This window comes from Macrobrachium nipponense, chromosome 12 (assembly GCF_015104395.2).
Source record: "Macrobrachium nipponense isolate FS-2020 chromosome 12, ASM1510439v2, whole genome shotgun sequence".
Taxonomy (NCBI): domain Eukaryota; kingdom Metazoa; phylum Arthropoda; class Malacostraca; order Decapoda; family Palaemonidae; genus Macrobrachium; species Macrobrachium nipponense.
The window spans coordinates 88,764,425-88,779,086 of record NC_087205.1 but is presented as its reverse complement, the minus strand read 5'-3'; the positions used below and the strand labels follow the sequence as shown (position 1 = coordinate 88,779,086).

Below are 14,662 nucleotides of genomic sequence, written 5' to 3'. Positions count from 1 at the left end.
TATATATATATATATATATATATATATATATATATAAGTGTGTGTGTAATGATGCAACATGTCAAATGACGCGACTTCATTCTATACATACCTTTCCTGACGAAGATTCAGGTGCTACGGGTGGGTGCACGCAGTTAGGGTAACAAGTGCCAAATTCTAATCCCAGCGTTACCAAACCTCGTTTCACGAAATCCCCATTATATCATTAATAAATCAAGAACTGAGCCTCATAGCAACACAGGAAGAATAAGGGTTAATTTATATCGATGATTATAAGTTGGAAAAATGTAAAATAATTAACAGATTTGCATTTATATAATATGACGTGCGTGTTTGTAAACAATGAATTTTTTCCTTGGCAACACTGAATATGCGAGTTGGGGAGTGCTCACTGACACCTTGACGCGCACTGAGTGTTGTCTTCTTTGAAAAGCAGTTTTTTTCTTCTTGCCGAGTTATGCCGTCACTCGCCTACTCTCCATGATGTGACTTTTCAGCTTCTCAGTTCAAGTAAGTAATCCGAGACAATTCTTGAGGGCTAACGAAGCTCCTGATCAGAGTTCCAGTGCTGTTTATGTTGCGAGTTGCGGCTATGGGAAACTTTCATGATCTGTGCATCGTGTATGTGAATCACTCACGTTGTTATTTCGACGACGTTTAACTTTCTGAAAAGCGGAATTCGAGCTTGTTGTGTCGCGTCACTGCACTAATATGAGCATGAGGAAATCAGCTGACAAGACGACGACAAAAAAAAAAAAAAAAAGAAAAAAGAAAAACAAGAAAATAGCAGCGCCCCCGACGCTGAGGCAGAAGAGGATAGTTCACAACACTAGTTTTTTGTGTTTCTTTCAATGTTTTCTTGCCACTGATCTCAAAACTTTAAGCCAGTGCAACAGAGACTACCCGACTAGACACAAAAATGTTGTTACGGTACGACACGCATCGTTGCCTGGGAGACAGACCAGTAAATTAAATTTGTTTCTTGCTCTTAAATAGTAACCTTCTTTATTGGAAAGTACACCATGCGCATTATTAATAAGTAATTAAAAGAAAATAGACATATGACACACATAACACTGACATTAGCAGAAGTTACCTGAAGTCGACCCCTTCACGGTCTAGTAATCTAAGCTTGATTTTTTTACTGTTTAGCATTATTATTATTATTATTTTGGAAGAAGACCCTCTTTTAAACAAATTCTGTTGAATAAAATGGCAGAATTCAGCGAATTAATCTATAAGATTAATTCGCTGAATTCTGCCATTTTATTCAACATTATTATTATTATTTATTATTATTATTATTATTTTTTTTTTTTTTTTTTTTTGCTCTATCACAGTCCTCCAATTCGACTGGTGGTATTTATAGTGTGGGGTTCCGGGTTGCATCCTGCCTCCCTTAGAGTACATCACTCTTTTCTTACTATGTGTGCCGTTTCTAGGATCACACTCTTCTGCATGAGTCCTGGAGCTACTTCAGCCTCTAGTTTTTTCTAGATTCCTTTTCAGGGATCTTGGGATCGTGCCTAGTGCTCCTATGATTATGGGTACGATTTCCACTGGCATATCCCATATCCTTCTTATTTCTATTTTCAGATCTTGATACTTATCCATTGTTTTCCCGTCTCTTTCTCTTCAACTCTGGTGTCCCATGGTATTGCGACGTCAATGAGTGATACTTTCTTCTTGACTTTGTCAATCAACGTCACGTCTGTCTGTTTGCACGTATCACCCTATCCGTTCTGATACCATAGTCCCAGAGGATCTTTGCCTGATCGTTTTCTATCACTCCCTCAGGTTGGTGCTCGTACCACTTATTACTGCAAGGTAGCTGATGTTTCTTGCACAGGCTCCAGTGGAGGGCTTTTGCCACTGAATCATGCCTCTTTTTGTACTGGTTCTGTGCAAGTGCCGGGCATTCACTTGCTATGTGGTTTATGGTTTCATTTTTCGTATTGCACTTCCTACATATGGGAGAGATGTTATTTCCGTCTATCGTACTTGAACATATCTGGTTCTTAGGGCCTGATCTTGTGCCGCTGTTATCATTCCTTCAGTTTCCTTCTTTAGCTCTCCCCTCTGTAGCCATTGCCAATTGTCATCGCTGGCTAGTTCTTTAGTCTGTCTCATGTATTGTCCGTGCATTGGTTTGTTGTGCCAGTCCTCTGTTCTTTCTGTCTTTCTCCTGTCTCTGTATATTTCTGGGTCTTCGTCTACTTTTATTAGTCCTTCTTCCCATGCACTCTTTAGCCACTCGTCTTCACTGGTTTTTAGATATTGCCCCAGTGCTCTGTTTTTCGATGTTAACGCAGTCCTCTATACTTAGTAGTCCTCTCCCTCCTTCCTTTCGTGTTATGTATAGTCTGCCCGTATTTGCTCTTGGGTGTAGTGCTTTGTGTATTGTCATTTGTTTCTGGTTTTCTGATCTATGCTGCGGAGTTCTGTCTTCCGTCCATTCGACTATCCTGCGCTGTATCTGATTACTGGCACTGCCCATGTGTGTTTATGGCTTTATCGTATTTCCGGCGTTGAGTTTTGACTTGAGTATCGCCTTGAGTCTCTGCATATATTCTTTCCTGATCGGTCCTTCATCTCTTGGTGTTTTATATCTCCTCCTTCAATTATTCCAAGGTATTGTATCCTGTCTCATCTATGTGTTTGATGTTGCTCCCATCTGGTAACTTTATCCCTTCAGTTCTCGTTACTTTGCCTTTTGTATGTTGACTAAGGCGCATTTTTCTATTCCAAACTCCATCCTGATGTCCCCAGATACAATCCTTACAGTCTGGATTAGGGTATCTATTTCCTTGATGCTCTTACCATACAGCTTGATGTCGTCCTGAACATCAGATGGTTGATTCTGTTGCCTCTTTTCTTGAGTTGGTACCCGGCATCCATCTTCTGTAGTACTTTTGTCATGGGAATATTATTATTATTAATTATTATTATTATTATTATTATTATTATTATTATTATTATTATCATTATTATTATTTACTTTGGAGTATGAACGTGAACTATATCATCATTACTGTTAATTTGGAGCAAGAAAGATAAAGAGGATATTATTATTATTATTATTATTATTATTATTATTATTATTATTATTATTATTATTATTATATATATTGCTAAAATCGACGAACAACTCCATTCCAGTTGCCAACATGAGAAAAAAACCCAGTAAGTGGATTTTTATGTAACCGTTTTCTTCCTGTTATTTGTACACTGTAAACGTGAACATTTTACACCTTTAACATGTTCTTTCTTGCTTAAGATAAACTGGGATGCTATCATCTTCATTGCGTGATATCACACGGACACTGAAGAAACATAAATTTAACTTAATATGTTTTTTCTTCCTATTATTATGGTTATTATTATTATTTATTCTTTTAATAACAGCACCTGTTATTAAAATAATAGTTCGGTAATTTCTCATGTCAATACTTCTGATTTCGAATCATTTTCAAGGTAAAATTATTTAATTTTATTAGAAAGACTAAAAATTTATCGATAAATCATTGTGGCAATTTTATATCGTGAACACTATTTCAGTTTACAATATAAAGAAAAAATGGAATAGATAAAGCCGTTATATCGATATTCGCAGTAAAATTCGATGAAATTGTGTTGGGGAGAGAGAGAGAGAGAGAGAGAGAGAGAGAGAGAGAGAGAGAGAGAGAGAGAGAGAGGTAATATATAACGTAGTCTGCGGACAATTTTTTCCATGTTCTAGGAAGCAGTGACGGGAGTTCACAGAAAACGAGTATCATTCATCGTACCCTCACATAAACATATACTCTCTCTCTCTCTCTCTCTCTCTCTCTCTCTCTCTCTCTCTCTCTCTCTCTCTCTGGTATTCCTAAGAGACTGGGAATGACGATCAAATAAAAGGGTTCCAAAGTTATAGATCAGATAGAAAAATAGGAATCAAGGGGGAACCGCGATATATGGGAAAAGACAAAAAAAAAAAAAAAAAAACAAAAAAAAAAAAAAACAAGGAAAAATATATGAGAAATATAGTAACTCAGAATGTGAACTAATAGCGGTAGAATTGAATTTGAAAAAGTTAATGAAAACCACTAGTTAAATATAATAGAACCCCACTAATACTAAAGAGGTTTGACACAATAATAGAAAAAATGATGATATATGTAGAAATCACAAGGACTGGACTATTCTCCTATCCGGAGACTTTAACTTTCCTTTCGTAGACTGGAAAGAACGAATAGGAGATTGTGGTTGTATTTATACATATAAAAAAGAGAGTAATAGTGGTGCAGAAGATAAGAGGCAATTCGAAAAGCTATTAGATATGCTACTAGAATATCACCTGCCAACAAGAAAGGAAAATACCTTAGACCTAGTATTTGTGAACGAGATGAATTATGTTAAAGAAATAATAGTTTTTTATTATGCGAAGTATTTCAGACCATAATATCATATAGAATTAACAGTCCATTCCAAAGCAAGTGAAAACAGAGATAAGCAAGAAATGAAAAAGTGGGAAGGATATGGAAAATACAAATGGTCAGAAATAAATGAAGAATTAAACAAAGATTGGGATAACATTTTCGTAAGTGATGATATAAAGGTAAATACGGAGATATTATATAAAATATTAGTGGATAGATATATACGAAAGAAGAAAAGTAAACATCAGTCATGCATACCAAGAGACAGAAGGATTTTGTTCCAGAAAATCAGAAATTGGAAAAAAGGTCTTGCAAAAGAAAAAAATGCATGGAAAGTGATCGAAATAAAAAGTAAGGTAAAAAAAAGAAAATGCAGAAACACAAGATTGTAACAATCAAAGAAAATGAAAAACGGGACTTGAAAGAAAAAACCCTAGTAAAGTAAATATCAAGCGAACAAATAACTATGTGCTCGTATGCGAAAAAGATGAATAAAAGAAGAATAGAAATAGGCCCTCTAAGAATTGAAGGGAGATTACCGAATGAAAAAAAAGGAAATATGCTACATATTGGCAGAACGATATAAGAGAGAATTCACCCTTAGAATTGATAATGAAGATAATGATATAGAAGTAAGGGATGAAAATAGTGAATATTTAGCAGACATATATATTAATGAAGCTGATATTGTGCAGGCTATTTATGAAATTAAAAATGGAGCTGCTGCAGGGCCTGATTGTGTCCCTGCTATTTTGTTAAAGAAAGTAGTTCATTCTATCGCAAAGCCACTTGCAATATTATTAAGACAAAGTGTAGATACAGGCAAGATTTATGATGAGCACAAATTAGCATATATTACCCCTACTTTCAAAAGTGGATCAAGACTAGAGGCAAGTAATTATAGGCCCGTGAGTCAAACATCACATATTATGAAAGTGTATGAAAGGGTAATGAAGAAAAATATTATGAAACATTTAATAAAAAATAATTTGTTTAATATAGGACAACATGGTTTCGTACCTGGAAAAAGTACACAAACCCAACTGTTAGTCCACTGTGAGAACATATACAAAAATATGAAAAGCGGAAATGAAACAGATGTGGTTTATCTAGACTTTGCAAAAGCTTTTGACAAGGTAGATCATAATATATTAGCGAAGAAAATTGGAAAACTTAATATAGTGGAAAAAGTAGGAAGATGGTTAAAAGAATTTTTACACAACAGAAAACAGATAGTTATTGCAAACGATGAGAAATCGGATGAAGCTGAGGCAATATCCGGTGTGCCACAAGGTACGGTCTTAGCTACATTACTGTTTGTTATTATGATTGCAGACATAGACAGTAATGTTAAGGATTCGGTAGTGAGTAGTTTCGTCGATGACACAAGAATAAGTAGAGAAATTACTTGTGATGAAGATAGGAACGCGCTACAAAGAGACCTTAACAAAGTATATGATTGGGCATAGGTAAATAGGATTGCATTTAACTCTGATAAATTTGAATCAATAAATTATGGAGACAGAGAAGGAAAGCTATATGCATATAGGGGATCTAATAATGAGACAATCACAAATAAGGAATCAGTTAAAGACCTTGGTGTGATGATGAATAGGAACGTTATGCAATGATCAAGTAGCAATTCTATTGGCAAAATGTAAAGCAAAAATGGGAATGTTGTTACGGCACTTCAAAACAAAACAAGAAAAGCTGAACACATGATTATGCTTTATAAAACGTATGTTCGTAGTCCACTTGAATATTGCAATATGATATGGTACCCACACTATCAAAAGGATATTGCACAAATAAAGAGTGTACAAAGGTCCTTTACAGCTAGAATAGATGAAGTTAAGGATCTTGACTACTGGGAAAGACTACAACTTTAACTTTTAAAATTATATAGTCTAGAAAGGAGAAGAGAACGCTACATGATAATTCAGGCATGGAAACAGATAGAAGGAATAGCCGAAAACATCATGGAGCTAAAAATATCAGAAAGAGGAAGCAGAGGTAGATTAATAGTGCCCAAAACTATAGCAGGAAAAATAAGGAAAGCACACTGGATATTAATCCACTACGCACCAGCATCGATAATGCAGCGTCTATTCAATGCGTTGCCAGCTCATCTGAGGAATATATCAGGAGTGGGCGTAGATGTGTTTAAGAATAAACTCGACAAATATCTAAACTGCATCCCAGACCATCCAAGATTGGAAGATGCAAAATATACCGGAAGATGTACTAGCAACTCTCTGGTAGACATTAGAGGTGCCTCACACTGAGGGACCTGGGGCAACCCGAACAAGATGTAAGGTCTGTAAAGTAAGGTAAGGTCTCTCTGCGAAAGAACTGTCACTTCAAGGAGAAAACCTCAACTGAGGTTTAGGTCATAATAACGGAAAGGTTTGAATGAACTTGCTCTTACAAACATGGAATATTTTATGTAATTCACTGCCTTTTCAACACACGATGTTTTTATTTAGTTTTTAAAGGGCGTCACCGTTTCCCCAGCCCTTGAGAATTGCTTTGCCTTCTGGGGAAACCTACAGAGGTAAAAAAAGTTGAAATGGCCAACAGGAGTAAAGTTATTAATGAAGGCAGAATATTAATGCAAAAGCAATGGTATTAATGTTATATTTTTTCATCAATATTCTTGTCCTCATCATCGTTATTATTATAGGGTATAAACTGTTAATATAGACTATGTAAAATCCCACAGTTTACAAAATACACACACACACACACACACACACACACACACACACACACACACACACACACATATATATATATATATATATATTATATATATATATATATATATATATGATACATGTGTTACTCTTCAGTTTAGGGAAGATGTGAATTCTTAGCGTATGGTCAAAGGTAATCAAAAAATAAAATATGTAGCAATAGATAAAAATGACAATCAAAATCAGGGGTCTGAAATTAAATCTGGTGATTAAAAGTATTTGAAGCTGAAATTGTACCGCCTATAAAAACTTATGATTATGCAATAATATACTTCCAGATTCTCAAGATTTATATTATTATTATTATTTTTTTTTTTTATTTAGACATTTCAGTATCTGAAACCTATTCACATGGAACAAGGCCACGGGGCCAATGACTTGAAATTCAGTTTTCAAAACAATGTTGGTTGCAACCTCTCACCGCAGACCCCACACAGGGAAGGTGCGAACTCGCGACATCGTGCGGCAAACCACGAATTATTATTATTATCATTATTATCATTATTATTATTATTATTATTATTATTATTATTAATTTTTTTGTTTTGCTCTATCACAGTCCTCCAATTCGACTGGGTGGTATTTATAGTGTGGGGTTCCGGGTTGCATCCTGCCTCCTTAGGAGTCCATCACTTTTCTTACTATGTGTGCCGTTTCTAGGATCACACTCTTCTGCATGAGTCCTGGAGCTACTTCAGCCTCTAGTTTTTCTAGATTCCTTTTCAGGGATCTTGGGATCGTGCCTAGTGCTCCTATGATTATGGGTACGATTTCCACTGGCATATCCCATATCCTTCTTATTTCTATTTTCAGATCTTGATACTTATTCCATTTTTCCGTCTCTTTCTTCTTCAACTCTGGTGTCCCATGGTATTGCGACATCAATGAGTGATACTTTCTTCTTGACTTTGTCAATCAACGTCACGTCTGGTCTGTTTGCACGTATCACCCTATCCGTTCTGATACCATAGTCTCACAGGATCTTTGCCTGGTCGTTATTACTGCAAGGTAGCTGATGTTTCTTGCACAGGCTCCAGTGGAGGGCTTTTGCCACTGAATCATGCATCTTTTTGTACTGGTTCTGTGCAAGTGCCGGGCATTCGCTTGCTATGTGGTTTATGGTTTCATTTTTCGTATTGCACTTCCTACATATGGGAGAGATATCTGGTTCTTAGGGCCTGATCTTGTGCCGCTGTTATCATTCCTTCAGTTTCCTTCTTTAGCTCTCCCCTCTGTAGCCATTGCCAATTGTCATCGCTGGCTAGTTCTTTAGTCTGTCTCATGTATTGTCCGTGCATTGGTTTGTTGTGCCAGTCCTCTGTTCTGTTTGTCATTCTCCTGTCTCTGTATATTTCTGGGTCTTCGTCTACTTTTATTAGTCCTTCTTCCCATGCACTCTTTAGCCACTCGTCTTCACTGGTTTTCAGATATTGCCCCAGTGCTCTGTTCTCGATGTTGACGCAGTCCTCTATACTTAGTAGTCCTCTCCCTCCTTCCTTTCGTGTTATGTATAGTCTGTCTGTATTTGCTCTTGGGTGTAGTGCTTTGTGTATTGTCATATGTTTCCTGGTTTTCTGATCTATGCTGCGGAGTTCTGCCTTCGTCCATTCCACTATTCCTGCGCTGTATCTGATTACTGGCACTGCCCATGTGTTTATGGCTTTTGTCATATTTCCGGCGTTGAGTTTTGACTTGAGTATCGCCTTGAGTCTCTGCATATATTCTTTCCTGATCGTGTCCTTCATCTCTTGGTGTTTTATATCTCCTCCTTCCATTATTCCCAGGTATTTGTATCCTGTCTCATCTATGTGTTTGATGTTGCTCCCATCTGGTAGCTTTATCCCTTCAGTTCTCGTTACTTTGCCTTTTTGTATGTTGACTAAGGCGCATTTTTCTATTCCAAACTCCATCCTGATGTCCCCAGATACAATCCTTACAGTCTGGATTAGGGTATCTATTTCCTTGATGCTCTTACCATACAGCTTGATGTCGTCCATGAACATCAGATGGTTGATTTTGTTGCCTCTTTTCTTGAGTTGGTACCCGGCATCCATCTTCTGTAGTACTTTTGTCATGGGAATCATGGCTACTACGAAGAGTAGTGGGGACAGTGAGTCGCCCTGGAAGATCCCTCTCCTGATATTAACCTCTGCTAGTCTTATTCCAGAGCTTGTAAGTATTGTATTGTATTATTATTATTATTATTATTATTATTATTATTATTGGAGAAACAAATCCACAGTTATGTAAATGTACATATATTGATAAGGGAACCGAACATATTCCCGAAAGCTATCCTTGGAGTTTTAAATTTAAATATATGTACATTTACATAACTTTGGATTTGTTTCTTCATTTGAAGACTCGTGCTATTATTATTATTATTATTATTATTATTATTTTTTTTTTTTTTTTTTTTTTTTTTTTTTTTTTTTTTTGCTCTATCACAGTCCTCCAATTCGACTGGGTGGTATTTATAGTGTGGGGTTCCGGGTTGCATCCTGCCTCCTTAGGAGTCCATCACTCTTCTTACTATGTGTGCCGTTTCTAGGATCACAATCTTCTGCATGAGTCCTGGAGCTACTTCAGCCTCTAGTTTTTCTAGGTTCCTTTTCAGGGATCTTGGGATCGTGCCTAGTGCTCCTATGATTATGGGTACAATTTCCACTGGCATATCCCATATCCTTCTTATTTCTATTTTCAGATCTTGATACTTATCCAATTTTTCCCTCTTTCTCTTCTTCAACTCTGGTGTCCCATGGTATTGCGACTTCAATGAGTGATACTTTCTTCTTGACTTTGTCAATCAACGTCACGTCTGGTCTGTTTGCACGTATCACCCTATCCGTTCTGATACCATAGTCCCAGAGGATCTTTGCCTGATCGTTTTCTATCACTCCCTCAGGTTGGTGCTCGTACCACTTATTACTGCAAGTAGCTGATGTTTCTTGCACAGGCTCCAGTGGAGGGCTTTTGCCACTGAATCATGCCTCTTTTTGTACTGGTTCTGTGCAAGTGCCGGGCATTCACTTGCTATGTGGTTTATGGTTTCATTTTTCGTATTGCACTTCCTACATATGGGAGAGATGTTATTTCCGTCTATCGTACTTTGAACATATCTGGTTCTTAGGGCCTGATCTTGTGCCGCTGTTATCATTCCTTCAGTTTCCTTCTTTAGCTCTCCCCTCTGTAGCCATTGCCAATTGTCATCGCTGGCTAGTTCTTTAGTCTGTCTCATGTATTGTCCGTGCATTGGTTTGTTGTGCCAGTCCTCTGTTCTTTCTGTCTTTCTCCTGTCTCTGTATATTTCTGGGTCTTCGTCTGCTTTTATTAGTCCTTCTTCCCATGCACTCTTTAGCCACTCGTCTTCACTGGTTTTCAGATATTGCCCAAGTGCTCTGTTTTCGATGTTGACGCAGTCCTCTATACTTAGTAGTCCTCTCCCTCCTTCCTTTCGTGTTATGTATAGTCTGTCCGTATTTGCTCTTGGGTGTTAGTGCTTTGTGTATTGTCATATGTTTCCTGGTTTTTCTGATCTATGCTGCGGAGTTCTGCCTTCGTCCAGTCCACTATTCCTGCGCTGTATCTGATTACTGGCACTGCCCATGTGTTTATGGCTTTTGTCATATTTCCGGCGTTGAGTTTTGACTTGAGTATCGCCTTGAGTCTCTGCATATATTCTTTCCTGATCGTGTCCTTCATCTCTTGGTGTTTTATATCTCCTCCTTCCATTATTCCCAGGTATTTGTATCCTGTCTCATCTATGTGTTTGATGTTGCTCCCATCTGGTAGCTTTATCCCTTCAGTTCTCGTTACTTTCTTGCCTTTTTTGTATGTTGACTAAGGCGCATTTTTCTCATTCCAAACTCCATCCTGATGTCCCCAGATACAATCCTTACAGTCTGGATTAGGGTATCTATTTCCTTGATGCTCTTACCATACAGCTTGATGTCGTCCATGAACATCAGATGGTTGATTCTGTTGCCTCTTTTCTTGAGTTGGTACCGGCATCCATCTTCTGTAGTACTTTTGTCATGGGAATCATGGCTACTACGAAGAGTAGTGGGACAGTGAGTCGCCCTGGAAGATCCCTCTCCTGATATTAACCTCTGCTAGTCTTATTCCAGAGCTTGTAAGTATTGTATTCCAGTTGCGCATTGTATTTTTGAGGAAGCTGATGGTATTTTCCTCTGCCCCATATATTTTCAGGCATTCTATTAGCCATGTGTGTGGTATCATGTCGAAGGCTTTCTTATAGTCTATCCATGCCATGCTTAGGTTGGTTTTCCTTCTCCTACTGTTCTTCATTACCATTTTGTCTATCAGGAGCTGGTCTTTTGTGCCCTACACTTCCTTCTGCAGCCTTTTCGGTTGGTGGGGATGGGGGTGTTTGTCTCCTCTAGGTAGTTGTATAGCCTTTCCACTGATGATACCTGTTAGTAACTTCCACATTATTGGTAGGCAGGTGATTAGGCCTGTAGTTACTGGCTATATTTCCCTTACTCTTGTCTTTTTGTACTAAGGATGTTCTTCCTGTGGTCATCCATTTGGGTGCTTGGTGATTTGAGATACATGCTGGAGTTGTTCTGCTATTCGTGGGTGTAGGGCCTTGAAGTTTTTGAGCCAGTATCCATGGACTTCATCGGGACCTGGGGCTTTCCAGTTTGGCATTTTCTTTAGTTGGTGTCTGACTGTGTCTGTCGTGATGTCTGTGAATCTTTGTTTTATTCTCCCTGTTTCTTCTTCCTTGACTTCCTGGTGGAGCCATGTTGCATGTTTGTTGTGTGATACCGGATTGCTCCATATGTTTTCCCAGAGTCTCTTACTTGGTTCGGCTTCAGGAATTTCTGGGTGGTTGTCTTCCCCCTCTTAGTTGCTGTCTAGTCTTTTCTGGTTGGTTCGGGAATAGTTTGTTCTGTTGGTATCCCTTATTCCTGTTCATGTACCGTTGGATCTTATGTGCTTTGGCCTTAAGCCTCTGTTTTACATCTTCTATTGTGTTGTTTAGTCCCCTCTCTTGTACTTTGTATTTCTCGTTGAGTTCCTCCCTTGTTTTCTTGCTTCTTAGCCCATTTTTTCTGCCATCTCTTTCAGTTTACTCAAGTCAGATCTCATCACCATGATTTGCTTTTCCAGGCGCCTTTTCCAAGGAGGTTGCTGTTTTGGTTTCTGTTGGGTTGGTTGTGCTGGTGGTGTTGGTGTTTCGAATTCCCATCAGTTCTGCTACTAATCTTGCTCTGCATATGTCAAGTTATTTGTTTCTGTGATACTGGTGGTGTGTATTATGCCCCTATTTATTTCATTGACCTCACTTGTTTTCTCCCTTAATTTCTTGGTGTTGTAGGCTTTCATGGAGGGGATCTTTGTTCTCTCTGTATCTGGCTCCATCCATTGTCTAATCTTTTCTACCCATTCCGTCCTCTCTGTTACTTCGTCGGTGTTTCTTCGTGTGTCGTTGTTTGATACCTCATCCTCCCTGTCGTCTTCTGTGGCTTCGTTTCTCAGTTCGTCTTCGTGTAATTCGTTGTCGTGTGACATTTCCCTTTCCAGTTCTTCTCTTTCTGTTGGGGAGAGCCAGTTCTTTTTCTTTATGTTCCTTACTTGGTCTGCCAGCCTCTGCTCTGTTTGGGGGGTGTTATTCCTCTCATTCCAGATGTTGACCAATCTTCTTCTATATCCCTCTCTCCCGTCGGGTTGCTTCTGATGTAGCATCTCCATATTTCCTTATTTTCTTCTCTTGCCCATTTCTTCCTTTTTGCCTCTGTAGCTCCAATCTCAGCTGTTGATTACTGTCGTTGTGGTGATCAGTTGCTTGATGGAAGGCGACCCCCCTCCAAGTACCTGACCGTCTTCCCCTTCAATTGGGTTGAATACCTGGTTGCCGGACGAAGCTCCTCTGTTGCCAGAGGTTCCATTTACGTCGTTGTGGTTTATTCCTTCATTTCTTTCCATCATTGCTGAGTTTTGCTATTTAACCCATAGCTGGACCCTACCCCATCAGGGATAGGTACTCATTTACCTATCCTTTCCCAAGGAATCAACGCCGAGGAGAGCGGTCACCCATCCAACAACTGACCAGAGCCAATGTTGCTTAACTTGACTTAAGTCTATTGACGACCTAACCCACTCCTCCACGGCGCCACACATTTATTATTATTATTATTATTATTATTATTATTATTATTATTATTATTATTATTATTATTATTATTATTATTATATAAGGAGTTTTCAAGTTTCAGCCTCTCCTCCTTTTATTTCAGGCACTGAGCATCCACTCCTTCATCCCTGAACCAGGAACATCAACAAAAATGGTCGACTGGGTACCAGTAGCGTCCCAGTTCAAGTCTCTCGTGCAGGCGGCCTTCGGCGACCGGAAGGGTGCCAAAGAGACCCAGGAGAGGTTCATAAGGCAATGCCCCGTGGTTTCCCAGGTCACCTCCGCAGTCCAGGCCTCGAAAGGAGACAAAGCCGCCGCCCGGAGGACCCAGTTAGAATTCCTGCGAGTTGTGGGCGGCCTCGTGGATAGCGTGCCGTTGGTAGGCCATCTGAAGGGCGGCATCCACTACGCCTGCGGGGACAAGAACAGGGGAGACGTTGCCTTGAAGGCGTCGTCTCACACGTCCGCAGCCATAGCCGGCGGCATTGGCGGGTTTTTTCGTCGGTGGGCCCTTGGGCGCCACACTGGGCGGCATGGCCGCCGGCTCTGCCATGGACAGCATCATTACTCTGTCGGAGTTCGGCGTCTCTCGCAGGTTCAAGCCGGAGGGCATTCTGAAGCCCTGAGTGACCCCAAGAACGCCGGGAAATGGGTGGATGCGGTGGCAGGCGTGATCGTGGATGGGATCCTCGGGAAGGGCGCAGGGGCCTTGGTTGCCAAGTCGAACATTCAGCCCTCGGCGCTCCATTTGACGGTGGACGAAGAGAAGAAGAAGATCATAAAGAGCTTGGTCCAGCTGGCTGCGGAGACGTTGGCAGTGTCAGCCTGCACGACGATCGCTTCCAAAGCGGGAGTGGAATTTGGCGAAAGGATTATCTGTGGGCTCGAGGAGGGGGATTCTAAACCTTACAACGAGACGGAAAAATTACCGCAAATTATGTATCACTAATGTGCGACACATTAAAAGTGAGTTCAGATTTATTTTGTTATGATTTACCTGTAAAAGAGTGAGTTCAGATTAAAAAAAAAAATGTTATTAACCAGGATGACCGTTGTCTTTCTCTGTGGACCACCTTCTGCAGCAAAAGAATGTCTTCTTTGATAATGCTCTAAAAAAGCATTTTACTTTATAGCTTTGAAAAAGCTATTCTAAGATGATCGAAGGCTTATATTAAATCGTCCAAAAACTCAGGTTCTGTGACTAGAATGTTTGTTCGTTTATTTGTATGGTGTTTTTTACGTTGCATGGAACCAGGGGTTATTCAGCAACTGGGTGACTAGAATGTATTTATATACTAGAAAAGGAGGTAAAAAATGACTAATCACTC

The 14,662-nt window shown here is 39.3% G+C and overlaps 1 long non-coding RNA gene across 1 annotated transcript; it reads left to right on the top strand.

Moving 5' to 3' along the window:
- The first annotated feature begins 354 nt into the window (after positions 1 to 354).
- On the top strand, positions 355 to 14,315 carry LOC135224640 (uncharacterized). Its single transcript, XR_010316793.1, has 2 exons — positions 355 to 510; positions 13,438 to 14,315. It is a non-coding gene; the product is annotated as an uncharacterized LOC135224640 (long non-coding RNA).
- The last annotated feature ends 347 nt before the right edge of the window (positions 14,316 to 14,662 follow it).